The 13379-nt window shown below is 48.2% G+C and overlaps 1 protein-coding gene across 1 annotated transcript in view; it reads right to left on the bottom strand.

The window, feature by feature from the left end:
• The window catches only part of KCP (kielin cysteine rich BMP regulator), a 190074-nt gene that overhangs the window by 22977 nt on the left and 153718 nt on the right, over nt 1-13379 (bottom strand). The window lies entirely within an intron of this gene.

Below are 13379 nucleotides of genomic sequence, written 5' to 3'. Positions count from 1 at the left end.
AAGCCAGACTCTGGCTCGGGATGCTGCGTTCCCAAAGCAAGGAAGGATTGGACTCTGATTAATAGAATAAACACGAGGCTTGACCAGCAAGACTCTGGGAGGAGGTGCCAATAATAATAATCCTGTCCACCCCTCAGCCCAGGTCGTTTTATTCACAAAAGAACTTTTTACACAGTGTCCGTAAGAACCAATCAGATTTCCTCTGAGCATTTCAAAAACCCCACGTGGAGACAAAGTTAAAAGTTAAAACTTGTCGTTTAGTTGTGACCGACTCTTTGTGACCCCCTGGACCAGAGCACGCCAGGCCCTCCTGTCTTCCACTGCCTCCCGCAGTTTGGTCAGACTCATGCTGGTAACCTCGAAAACACTATCCAACCATCTCGTCCTCTGTCGCCCCCTTCTCCTTGTGCCCTCCATCTTTCCCAGCATCAGGGTCTTTTCCAGGGAGTCTTCTCTTCTCATGAGGTGGCCAAAGTACTGGAGCCCCAGCTTCAGGATCTGTCCTTCCAGTGAGCACTCAGGGCTGATTTCCTTCAGAATGGAGAGGTTTGAACTTCTTGCAGTAGTCCAAGTTGCAAAGTGAGGAATTTAGTTCCTGCTCAGCAGCACCCATCTCCTTCGCTCAGGCTTCCCAAACCCAAGGATCTGGTTGAGCAATAGCTTCCATCAGCCCCCAGACGATAGATTTTATCTGATTTTATCTATCAGATAAAAGAGGGAAACTGTTCGCGGAGGTGTGGAGACCCTTTTCGAACTATTTGAAGAACTGTTACAGTCAAGTGAAAATGAGGGCTGGGTTCGAATTATGAGCAGCGGGATGAAAGCAATGATAAGTGAAATAGAGGATAATTGTATTAGATAAAAATACGTCATATAAAACAATAGATTTAAGTCAGGAATAAAAAAAAAGGTTAGGTATAAGTCTGGAATCAAAAAAAGGTAAGGCTGGGAAGTCAAAATTTTAAGAAAAACATATACAGTCATTCCTCGGGTTGAATGTGCTTCAGGTTGAGCGCTTTTGGGTTGTGCTCCGCGGCAACCCGGAAGTAACGGAGTGTGTTACTACCGGGTTTCGTCACTCGCGCATGCGCAGATGCTCAAAATGACGTCACGCGCATGCACGGAAGCGGCAAAACGTGACCCGTGCATGCGCAGATGCACCGTCGTGTCTTACGCTCTATTCAAGATGCGAACGGGGCTCCGGAACGGATCCCGTTCACATCACGAGGAACCCCTGTATTGAAATTTAGCTAAGTTTGTAAAACTTGTGAAAATCAATAACAAAATTGTGTCAGAAAAAGGGTAGTCCTCTGTGGCCTACAGTTTACAGTTTGCAGCTTTTGACGGCACCCTTTGGGGTCAGAAACTATAAGTACCATATTTTTCGCTCCATAAGATGCACCAGACCACAAGACGCACCTGGTTTTTGGAGGAGGAAAACAAGAAAAAAAAATATATTCTGAATCTCAGAAGCCAGTACAGCAAGAGGGATCGCTGCGCAGTGAAAGCAGCAATCCCTCTTGCTGTTCTGGCTTCTGGGATAGCTGCGCAGCCTGCATTCGCTCCATAAGACGCACACACATTTCCCCTTACTTTTTAGGAGGGAAAAAGTGAGTCTTATAGAGCAAAAAATACGGTAAATGGTGCCTCATCAGGAGTTATGAAAATTGAACAGCACGTTACGGCACTGTTTGGGTTTGCCCTGGCAACAGCAACTCTGTAAGGTAGGCCCTTAGTACAGACCAGGGATGGGAGAAAGTAACTTGGCCCATGGATTGATTCTTTGGCAGACGAAGGCTTTGAACGCAGGTCCCCAACCCCTGGTGTGAAATTCAAGTCCCTCTGCCCTGGCACATTGACCTGAGGTTTTCTGTCTCTTGAAGGGTGCAAGCGGAAGGGCGAGTAGCCCCCTCTATCGCTGGGGCATCAGGAGATGGGATGAGCAGCCGCTGGAACGGTAGGTCTCCCTGCTCAGAGAAAGGGGCTTACTCTCGAGTAAGGGTCTATAGCAGCAGCAGGAGGAAACCTCCATCCTCGCGGGCCAGCTTTGACAGGTGGGCAGGGAAACTCGCTTGTCAATCTCACAAGGTCTTGCGATGTCGCATGATTGACATCTGATTGCCTTGCAGAAATGACGGGGAAGGGAGAAAAAAAAACGAGGAATTTTGCAAGCAAGGGCAATGAAGGAGACTTCTTCTGAGCTCTGCCTTTAATTGCAAAATAGAAATAGAAATACTTTATTGTCACTGTACCACTTGTTTACAGTGAGATTAAACGAGCCCCACTCCCCCCAATCTCCCAGTCCTTGTTGCACTCTGTGTGCTGTCCTACGACCAACAGTGAGCCAACAGTGACCAACATTAGCCAACAGTGTGACGCGGCAGCTAAAAAAGCCAATGCAATTCTGGGCTGCATCAATAGGAGTATAGCATCTAGATCAAGGGAAGTAATAGTGCCACTGTATTCTGCTCTGGTCAGACCTCACCTGGAGTACTGTGTCCAGTTCTGGGCACCACAGTTCAAGAAGGACACGGACAAACTGGAACGTGTCCAGAGGAGGGCAACCAAAATGGTCAAAGGCCTGGAAACGATGCCTTATGAGGAACGGCTAAGGGAGCTGGGCATGTTTAGCCTGGAGAAGAGGAGGTTAAGGGGTGATATGATAGCCATGTTCAAATATATAAAAGGATGTCACATAGAGGAGGGAGAAAGGTTGTTTTCTGCTGCTCCAGAGAAGCGGACACGGAGCAATGGTTCCAAACTACAAGAAAGAAGATTCCACCTAAACATTAGGAAGAACTTCCTGACAATAAGAGCTGTTTGACAGTGGAATTTGCTGCCAAGGAGTGTGGTGGAGTCTCCTTCTTTGGAGGTCTTTAAGCAGAGGCTTGACAACCATATGTCAGGAGTGCTCTGATGGTGTTTCCTGCTTGGCAGGGGGTTGGACTCGATGGCCCTTGTGGTCTCTTCCAACTCTATGATTCTATGACTTCTACGACCACCAGCCCCAAACCTCAGCTGCAATGTTGCTGTCTTCCATTCAGCAGCCTCACGGCCCACGGGTAGAAACTGTTCTTTAACCCGTTGGTGCAGCTTATCATGCTTCTACATCTCCTGCCCAAGGTCAGGAGATTAAAAAGGTGCTGGCCAGGGCGTGAGTCATCCCTGAGAATGTTCCTCGCTCTCCTGAGGCAACATCTCCTGTGATAACATGCAATGACAACCCATGATATCGTGTGCTGTCTTCACCACCCTCTGTAGGGACTTTCTGTCCACGGCTGTCAAACCAGCGTACCACACCGTAATACAGTATGAGAGAACACTTTCTACTGTGGACCGGTAGAAGGAAATCATCAGTTGCTGGCTAACATTGTTCTTCTGCAAGACCCTAAGGAAAGGAAGTCTCTGTTGGGCCTTCCTAACCACCTGGGCTGTATTGACCTTCTAAGTAAGGTCTTCACTAAGATGGACTCCCAGGAATTTAAAGAAAGAGACTCTCTCCACACAGCCCCCCCCCCCGATATACAACGGGGCTAGTTCTCCTCTCTTCCTCTGAAAGTCCAACACCATCTCCTTTGTCTTGCCAATGTTTAGGTGCAGATTGTTCTCTGAGCACCATGTGGATATCTTTTGAGCCTCCCCCCTTTCCCTGGTGGCTGTTGTAGAGGATCACGGCCTTATTTATTTTGTTTTATTTACTGGAATTTATATCCCGTTTGGCTTTTTCAAAAGCAACCACAAAATGGTTTGGAATTGTAGAACTGTAGAGTCGGAAGAGACCGTGAATCTCAGCCGTCCAAAAACCCACCCCCCGGAAAGAGAGTCTGCCACCTTCCAAATCCCAGGCGAGTCTGTTCCACTGCTGAACAGCTTTTGCTGTCAGAAACCTCTTCCTGCTTTTGAGTTAGAATCTCCTTCCTTGTACAGTGGTTCCTTGGTTCTCAAACTTATTCCGTTCCGGAAGTCTGTTCCGAAACCAAAGTGTTCCAAAACCAAGGCACGCTTTCCCATAGAAAGTAATGCAAAACGGATTAATCCGTTCCAGACTTTTAAAAACAACTCCTAAAACAGCATTTTAACATGGATTTTACCATCTAACGAGACCATTGATCCATAAAACGAAAGCAATAAAGAGTGTACTGCAGTCACAAAATCAATCAATCAATCAATCAATCAATCAGTAGCTGAACTGGGTTCCACACAGTCACAAAAACAAAACAAAAAGAGCCGCGAAAACAAAAACGTGAAATAAATAGCAAAAACAGAGAGATCTCAGCGTAACACCATGTGGCACTCAAATTGGAAGTGTGGCACTCAAAACGGAAGGGTAACACTCAAATCAGAAGTGTGGCACTCAAATCAGAGCATGTTCGGCTTCCGAAAAAAGTTTGCAAACCGGTACACACACTTCTGGGTTTGCAGTGTTTGGGTTCCAAGCTGTTTTTGCACGAAGGCATTTGAGAACCAAGATACCACCGTAACCTGAATCCATTGGTTTGAGTCCTACCCTCCAGAGCAGAAGAAAACAAGTTTTATCCATCTTCCATGGGGCATCCCTTCCGATATTGGAAGATGGCTCTCAAGTCACCTCCCATTACGAGACGGCCAGCATGCAAAATGCCTTTCAATGATGCCTTTCGCACTCTTGCCAGTGTCAAAGCAGAGGGCGTACCTTGCAGGGCACATATATGCCTTTGCAAGAGGGCCAAGGTCTCAGAACAGCAACGCAGGTGCCTTCTGTTGGGGTTACACTCCTCCCGAGCTGCAGATGTGTGGGATTATTGCATGTCACATGTCTGTTTACATTCCAGCACAGATTGCTGGAGTCTGTGAGCAGAACTTCCGCTCTGTATCGCTTTTGTTTTCGGTCTCTCTCCGAGAAGACGGCAAGGAGAGATGCCATGTTTTCTTTGCCCTGATTTATGTATAATAAATGTGTAGTTTAGTATGTGTCCACGCCTCAAGCCTCAAGCCTCAACTGTTGCGCAGTTTACGCTGCCGAGTAATGTGTGCTCAAGGCTGCTCGGCTTGAGTCACAGACACACATCGGAGGAGAAGAGGTCAATGGATCTGCGCAGCGGCAAGGCTGAGAGGGAGACGCTCCAGTGGGGGCCGAGCCAGCTGGCTTTTCGTCCCCCGATTCCGACACCTTCTCTCTACCACAGGTGGGGCTCTGGGGGTCTGAGCACCCTGCTTGCGGAGGAGGCTTCCGGGGTGCTGGCAGCGCTGGAGCGGAAATACCGGGTCCTCCAGAGGAAACTGTGCGCTGAGATGCTGCAGGCACACTATGGTGAGAATGTGGGGCACAGCAGTGGGGCAGAGCAGGAGTTGCATCTGGGGAAGGGGGCAGCGATGACCCAGACGAGGGAAGTGCAAGCCAGTACGCTGGACGTCCAGACATCCCCTCGCTTAAGAGAAAGGGCCACCAAGATGTGGTGATCGACTAGGTTAGTGGATTTTTTATTTTAGCAAAATGTATACGCCACTTGATTGTAAAAACACAAAGCAGTTCAAAGGACTAAAATTCTCAGTTATAAACACTGAACAAATGATTAATATTGAGATAAAGCTAAAAGATGAAGCCCATGTAACATCACATTGAAAAAACACGTAAACGTAATAAACTGTATAATAACAATTGTAAAGTTATTTACTGGAAACTACTCAAAATTGTGAGCTCCCATTGTTCAGTTCCAGCTCCTGCCAACGTAGCAGTTCAAAAGCATGTAAAAGTGATGCCCATTCGCAACATGAAAGGAACGCAACCCATAGCGGCGCGGCTTCGCACGCACGGGTTGCGATTCGCCACTTCTGCTCATGCGTGTGACATCATTTTGCACATCTGCGCGAGCGGCGAAACCTGGAAGTAACCCTTTCCAGTACTTCTGGGTCGCCGCGGGACGTAACCTGAAAGAACATAACATGAAGTGGTCTTAACGTGAGGTATGACTGTAGATAAATAGGTACCGCTCTGGCAGGAAGGTAAATGGTGTTTCCGTGCGCTGCTCTGGTTTGCCAGAAGCATCTTAGTCCTGCTGGCCACATGACCCAGAAAAACTGCAGACAAACACCAGCTCCCTCGGCCAGTAAACTGAGATGAGCGCCGCAACCCCAGTCGTCCGTGACTGGACCTAATGGTCAGGGGTACCTTTACCTTTACCTTACTCCTCAGAATTAAATACAGCTTCTCATAATGTCAAAATCAACATCGTGACATAATGTATTAAAATGTAGCTTATTCAGTTGACCACCAAGTCCAGTATTTACAAAATGCAATTCCCATTTTGTCAGTCCCGTTGTTGTTTAGTTGTTTAGTCGTGTCCGACTCTTTATGACCCCCTGGACCAGAGCACGCCAGGCACTCCTGTCTTCCACTGCCTCCCGCAGTTTGGTCAAACTCATGTTTTTATCTTTGAGAACACTGTCCAACCATCTCATCCTCTGTCATCCCCTTCTCCTTGGGCCCTCCATATTTCCCAAATTCAGGGTCTTCTCCAGGGAGTCTTCTCATGAGGTGGCCAAAGTCTTGGAGCCTCAGCTTCAGGATCTGTCCTTCCAGTGAGCACTCAGGGCTGATTTCCTTCAGAATGGAGAGGTTTGATCTTCTTGCAGTCCATGGGACCCTCAAGAGTCTCCTCCAGCACCAGAATTCAAAAGCATCCATTCTTCGGCGATCAGCCTTCTTTATGGTCCAGCTCTCACTTCCACACATCACCACTGGGAAAAGTCAGTCCCACAGTACATTCATATTCTAATTTTTTTTTCATCTTCTCTTGTCCTTTTCTGTCTGACCTATTCCTTAGAAGACTACAACATTAAATCATTTGAATACTGGCACTGGTAGATCCTGGCACAGGCAGGCAAGACCAGGATTCCTGGATATTCCCCTGTTTCGCCTCAAGGGGCTCCATCAGCCTTGCGTGGTTCGTCACTGTATATAACAGCTACACAGAAGTTATTCGTGATAGATTTTCAGTCATGGTCAAATCTATCACGAATAAGTGCCAGCATTTTGTACGTACTGGACTCGGTGGTCAACTGAATAAGCTGCATTTTAATACGTTATGTCACGATGTTGATTTTGACATTATGAGAAGCTGTATCTAATTTTGAGAAGTAAGGTAAAGGTAACGAGACCCCTGACCATTAGGTTCAGTCGTGGCCGACTCTGGGGTTGCGGCGCTCATCTCGCTTTACTGGCCGAGGGAGCCGGCGTACAGCTTCCGGGTCATGTGGCCAGCAGGACTAAGCCGCTTCTGGTAAACCAGAGCAGTGCATGGAAACACCATTTACCTTCCCGCCGGAGCGGTACCTATTTGTCTACTTGCACTTTGACGTGCTTTCGAACTGCTAGGTTGGCAGGAGCAGGGACCGAGCAACGGGAGCTCACCCCATCGCAGGGATTCGAACCGGCAACCTTCTGATCGGCAAGCCCTAGGCTCTGTGGTTTAACCCACAGCACCACCTGCATCCCTAATTTTGAGAAGTAGTTTTTAGTAAATAATTTCACAATTGGACATTAGAGGGATGTTGGACAGAAATTAAGTGGTTACCAGCTGTAATGTAAAGGTTGAGTAATAAGTTATAATAAAAACAAAATAAAAGAAAAAAATTCCTTCCAGTAGCACCTTAAAGACCAACTAAGTTGGTGTTAGTTGGTCTTTAAGGTGCTACTGGAAGGAATTTTTTTCTTTTATTTTGTTTTGACTATGGCAGACCAACACGGCTACCTATCTGTAAGTTATAATAAGTTATGATAAGTTATATAAGGATTTGTTGAGCTAAGATTGAACTGGAATACAAAAGGGGGAGGTGAGAGGAGGTCTGGGAAACAAGTTAATGGAAATAAGAAATGGAAATTATATTTGTTTTAACTGTTTCTTTTTCTCTTTTCTCTTTGTATTTTTGTCATTTTTTGTGTATTTTTGTTTTTCTGTTTGTTTTCTTTTTTACCAATTTGGAAATTCTAGTAAATATTTATTAAATAATAATAATAATAATTTCACAATTGCTATTATACAGCCTATTATGTTTACGCATTTTTTCAACTGGATTTGCGTAATATGGGCATTCTAGTGGTTTTGCCCATGTAACATCTACATAGAATTGTAGAGTTGGGAGGGATCTCGATGGTCAACACGTCGAAGCCCCCTACAATGCAGGAATCTTTGGCCCAATGTGGGGCTTGAACCCACAACCCTGAGAGTATAAGTCTCATGCTCTGCCAACTGAACATGTAGACTTAGAGTCTCTCTCTCTCTCTCTCTCTCTCTCTCTCTCTCTCTCTCTCTCTCTCCTCCCCACTGTAGGGCAACCGGTTTGGACCTCCCTGTCTCAGGCCGCGAAAGAGGACAAGCTCTCTGAGCTGGAGACCCTGGTGGATTTCGGCCTGCGTGAGGGAAGTATCCTGCCCCTCTCCAGCCTGCCCGGGGCGCAGCATGAAGTCAGGTGCGCTCAGTACATGTGTGAAAGTCCAGCTGGGGGCATGGGCACCAGGGCCAGATTTAGGTCTGATGAGGGCCTCAGCTCCTGAAGGTAATGGGGCCCTTTCTATGTCCAGCTGTCCTTTGTCAACAACAAATTGTCACTGTTTTTTGTGTGGAATATGTGCTATATGGTAATTGATGGACCTAATAGGTATCTCAAGCCATTTGCACATGTGGCCGTCCAACTAGTCCATGCAGAATGTAAAGGTAAAGGGACCCCTGACCATTAGGTCCAGTCGTGGCCGACTCTGAGGTTGCGGCGCTCATCTCGCTTTACTGGCCGAGAGAGCCGGCGTACAGCTTCCGGGTCATGTGGCCAGCATGACTAAGCCACTTCTGGCGAACCAGAGCAGCACAAGGAAATGCCGTTTACCTTCCCGCCAGAGTGGTACCTATTGATCTACTTGCACTTTGACGTGCTTTCGAACTGCTGGGTTGGCAGGAGCAGGGACCGAGCAACGGGAGCTCACCCCATCGTGGGGATTCGAACTGCCGACCTTCTGATTGGGAAACATTATTACTTCAGGAAGAGCATAGCCAGCAGCCATTCTTAGCCCTCTGCACTATTAATGTGTCTAATCCCTCCTGTGGGAGGGAGTTCCACAGGCTAACTCTGCACCGAACAAAGAAGCGTTTTCTTTTATCTTTCCTGACCCTTCCAACTTTGCACGACCTTTTTTGCTCACCAGATCTGGGGCACCGAAGGCGGGCGACACCAACGGGGGACCCCTCGACCCCTCGGTCACAGAGGGCATAGCCGCCCACGCCCTCCTGCAGTTGCAGCGCAGGAGGCAGGCAGAGACGGCGGCTCTGCTGACCCACCGGCACCTCCAGGGTGGCAGGTGAGGTTTGGAAGAGGGACATGTCTCCAGAGCAGAAAGTGTTGAGTTGGTTTTCCATGTCATCTTTGTGGGAATGTTCAGGGATGCAGGAGAGGATATATTGTTTGGTTATAGCCTTTCCAACTTGTGTTAACAAGTTCACAATTTTAGCAGAGTAACATTCCCCTTTTTAATCTCACAGCGGATGTGTTTGCTCAGGCTCGCTAAAGCCTCTATAATAACTGTTCTGGTATTTCCCCCTTATTCCCTCATAAAAGATAAGACACGACACAGTCTTCTATAAAAGTATAAAAAGAGTTTACTCACTCACATTCTGTTCACAATCGGATCCCAGAAGGCAGACTTAGCTTAGAAAATTAACATACACCTGGAAACTATCTCATGAGGAGACAGTCCCTTTGTACTCTCTTGGCTGGAAGCCAATTGTGAACAGAATGTGAGTGAGTAAACTCTTTTTATACTTTTATAGAAGTATAAAAAGAAGCCAAGAGAGCATCTTTGGCTAAGCAGATGTTGCTTCTTCGATGCATGTAGTCAAAAAGAGATGGCTGCCCTGCCCTGTGTTTTTGTCGTTACCTGCACAGGTGAGGCCACGCCCACCTCAAGACACATGCAGAGGAAGTCTGTCCCAGCCCAGAAGGAAACAGGAAGTTGACCTGCTGGCTGGACAAACACTCCTGCCCATGTGTAAACACATTCACTCTAGGAATGTTGTACTTGACTGCTCTTGTGTTTCACATCCCACAATCTTGTGGGCCTTTCTCAGCTCTGCTGTGGCAATGATGGGGCCTGAACTGGCGACCTTCTGCATAGAATCGTAGAATTGTAGAGCTGGGACCCCAAGGGTCATCTAGTCCAACCCCCTACAATGTAGGAATCTCAGCTCAAGTATCCCTGACAGATGGCCATCCAACCTCTGTTCCTAAACCTCCAAGGAGGGAAAGCCCACCATCTTCTGAGGGAGTCCATTCCTCTGAGGAACAGCCACGGATTCGAGTCCTACCCTCCAGAGGAGGAGAAAACAAGCTTGCTCCCTCTTCCCTGTGAAAGCCTTCAGATATTTGAAGACGACTCCCAAATCTCCTCTCAGTCTCCTCTTTACCAGGCTAAACATATCCAGCTCCTTCAAGCACTCCTCACAATGTGTCAGGCTTCATGGAATCAGCTTCCTCCCCCGTGGCAGTAAATAATAATAATAATAATTTTTCATTTATACCCCGCCCTTCCTGGTTCAAAAACCGGGCTCAGGGTGGCTAACAACAAATTTAAAACACTTAATTGATGCAACAAAAAACAGCATAAAATACGGCATGAAACGCGAATAACAATAAATTCAGAATTTTAAAATCAGTTTAGGGGGGGAATCCATCCAATAAACATTAGATGATCACCAGGGCTAGCTGGCTAAATTAGTCCTATTTGGGCCAGCGAGGAGACCAGGGGAGAATTAGCTGTGGGATCCCAGAGCGGATGATCTTCATAAAAAGGGGAGGGGGAGGGAAGGAAGGGGAATAAAAGATCAGGCTAAGTTCAAATTGAAAGCCAGGTGGAATAGCTCTGTCTTACAGACCCTGCGGAAGGAGGTTAAATCCTGCAGGGCCCTGGTCTCCTGGGACAGAGCATTCCACCAGGTCGGAGCCATCACTGAGAAGGCCCTGGCCCTGGTGGAGGATAGTCTGACTTCCTTAGGGCCCGAGACCTCTAAATAAGTAGAGAGCAAACAAAAGGAACGTCTTACCAGTTAGATTCTTTAAGAATCACTGCGAGAGAGAAAAGAACCCGTTCTTCCTAGAATGGCAGTGCTCCCAATTAAGGCTCCATCCCTATTAATCTACGTAACGCCTACGTCTTGTAAGCTGAACTTGTACCCTCTGCGCTTTCGGTTCCCAGACTTTCTGAGCTCTTCTTGACCTTGGGGAGAGCGGAGGGAGGCTGTCCAGAGACTGTGAATCTGTTAACCCTCTCCCTTCCAGTGTTTCTTCTCCTAGCTGTTCCCCATCCAGTATTTCCCAGCTTCTGCCTTCTGAACTATACCCCTCTGCAAGCCACTGTTCCAAATCTATACTGTCCTCCAGCTCCTGGGAAGATTCAGGATCAGGAGGAAGGGGGTGTCTCCCACCATTCTTCCTCAGCGCTCCTCAGCATGGTCGATGACATAAGGCTTGGTTTCCAGACCCTTGATCATCTCTCCTCTGCACTCCTCTGCACTCCTTCCAGCTTGTCAACACCCTTCAGAAATTGTGGTGCCCAGAACTGGACACAGTATTCCAGGTGTGGTCTGACTAAAGCAGAATAGAGTGGCACTGTGACCTCCCTTGATCTGCACACAATGCTTTCGTTGATGCAGCCTGGGTAAAGGTAAAGGTACCCCTGACAGTTAGGTCCAGTCATGGATGACTCTGGGGTTGTGCGCTCATCTTGTTCTACAGTGGTACCTCAGGTTAAGAACTTAATTCGTTCCGGAGGTCCGTTCTTAACCTGAAACTGTTCTTAACCTGAAGCACCACTTTAGCTAATGGGGCCTCCCGCTGCCACCGCACCGCCACACCGCTGTGTGATTTCTGTTCTCATCCTGAAGCAAAGTTCTTACCCCGAGGTAATATTTCTGGGATAGCGGAGTCTGTAACCTGAAGCGTCTGTAACCCGAGGTACCACTGTATAGGTCAAGGGAGCCGGCGTTTGTCCACAGACAGCTTCCGGGTCATGTGGCCAGCATGACTAAGCCACTTCTGGTGAACCAGGGCAGCACACGGAAACGCCGTTTACCTTCCCGCCGGAGTGGTACCTATTTATCTACTTGCACTTTGATGTGCTTTCGAACTGCTAGATTGGCAGGAGCAGGGAATGAGCAACGGGAGCTCACCCCATCACGGGGATTCAAACTAGCGGGGATTCTGATCGGCAAGCACTGGGCTCTGTGGTTTAACCCACAGCGCCACCTGCGTCCCTGTTGATGCAGCCTAGATGCATGCAAAACATCTCCTCAAGGCATGGAACTAGAGAGAAAGAGACGTCCCAGGCTTCTATTTCAGGGACAACTGTACTGAGCCTTCCAGTCGATATAGAGAATACAGAGCGAGATGGATCAAGGCCCTGACTTGCCTTCCCATTAAGTGGAGGCCCATAGCTCAGTGGCAGAGCGCCAGCAGCCCATGCAGAAGGTCGCAGGTTCGATCCCAAATGGCATCTCCCGTTTGGGCTGGGAAAGGCCCCCCATGAAAACTTGGAGAGTGAGTGCCTGGAGGCGGTTGGAGGATGGATGGCAGCTAATGGATTGAGGTTGAATCCTGACAAGACAGAAGTACTCTTTTGGGGGGGACAGGAGACGGGCAGGTGTGGAGGACTCCCTGGTCCTGAATGGGGCAACTGTGCCCCTGAAGGACCAGGTGCACAGCCTGGGAGTCATTTTGGACTCACATCTGTCCATGGAGGCGCAGGTCAATTCTGTGTCCAGGGCAGCTGTCTGCCAGCTCCATCTGGGACGCAGGACTGCTGGCAGACTGTCTCGCCAGAGTGGTGCATGCTCTGGTTATCTCCTGCTTGGACTACTGCAATGCGCTCTACGTGGAGCTACCTTGGAAGGTGACCCGGAAACTACAACTAATCCAGAACACAGCAGCTAGACTAGTGACTGAGAGCGGCCGCCGAGACCACATAACACCAGTCCTGAAAGACCTACATTGGCTCCCAGTACGTTTCTGAGTGCAATTTAAGTGTTGGTGCTGACCTTTCAAGCCCTAAACGGCCTTAAAGGCCCAGTATACCTGAAGGAGCATCTCCACCCCAATCGTTCTGCCCGGACACTCAGGTCCAGCTCTGCGGGCCTTCTGGCAGTTTCCTCATTGCGAAAAGCAAAGCTACAGGGAACCAGGCAGAGGGCCTTCTCGGTGGTGGCGCCCACCCTGTGGAACGCCCTCCCATCAGATGTCAAAGCGATAAACAACTACCTGACATTCAGAAGACATCTGAAGGCAGCCCTGTTCAGGGAAGTTTTTAATGTATGACATTTTAGTGTATTTTTGGTCTCTGTAGGAGAGCCGCTGCCAGTCAG

Source organism: Podarcis cretensis (assembly GCF_951804945.1).
Source record: "Podarcis cretensis genome assembly, chromosome: 10".
In the NCBI taxonomy this organism is placed as follows: Eukaryota; Metazoa; Chordata; class Lepidosauria; order Squamata; family Lacertidae; genus Podarcis; species Podarcis cretensis.
Note: the sequence above shows the minus strand (reverse complement) of the source record. Positions and strands in the feature narration are given on the sequence as shown.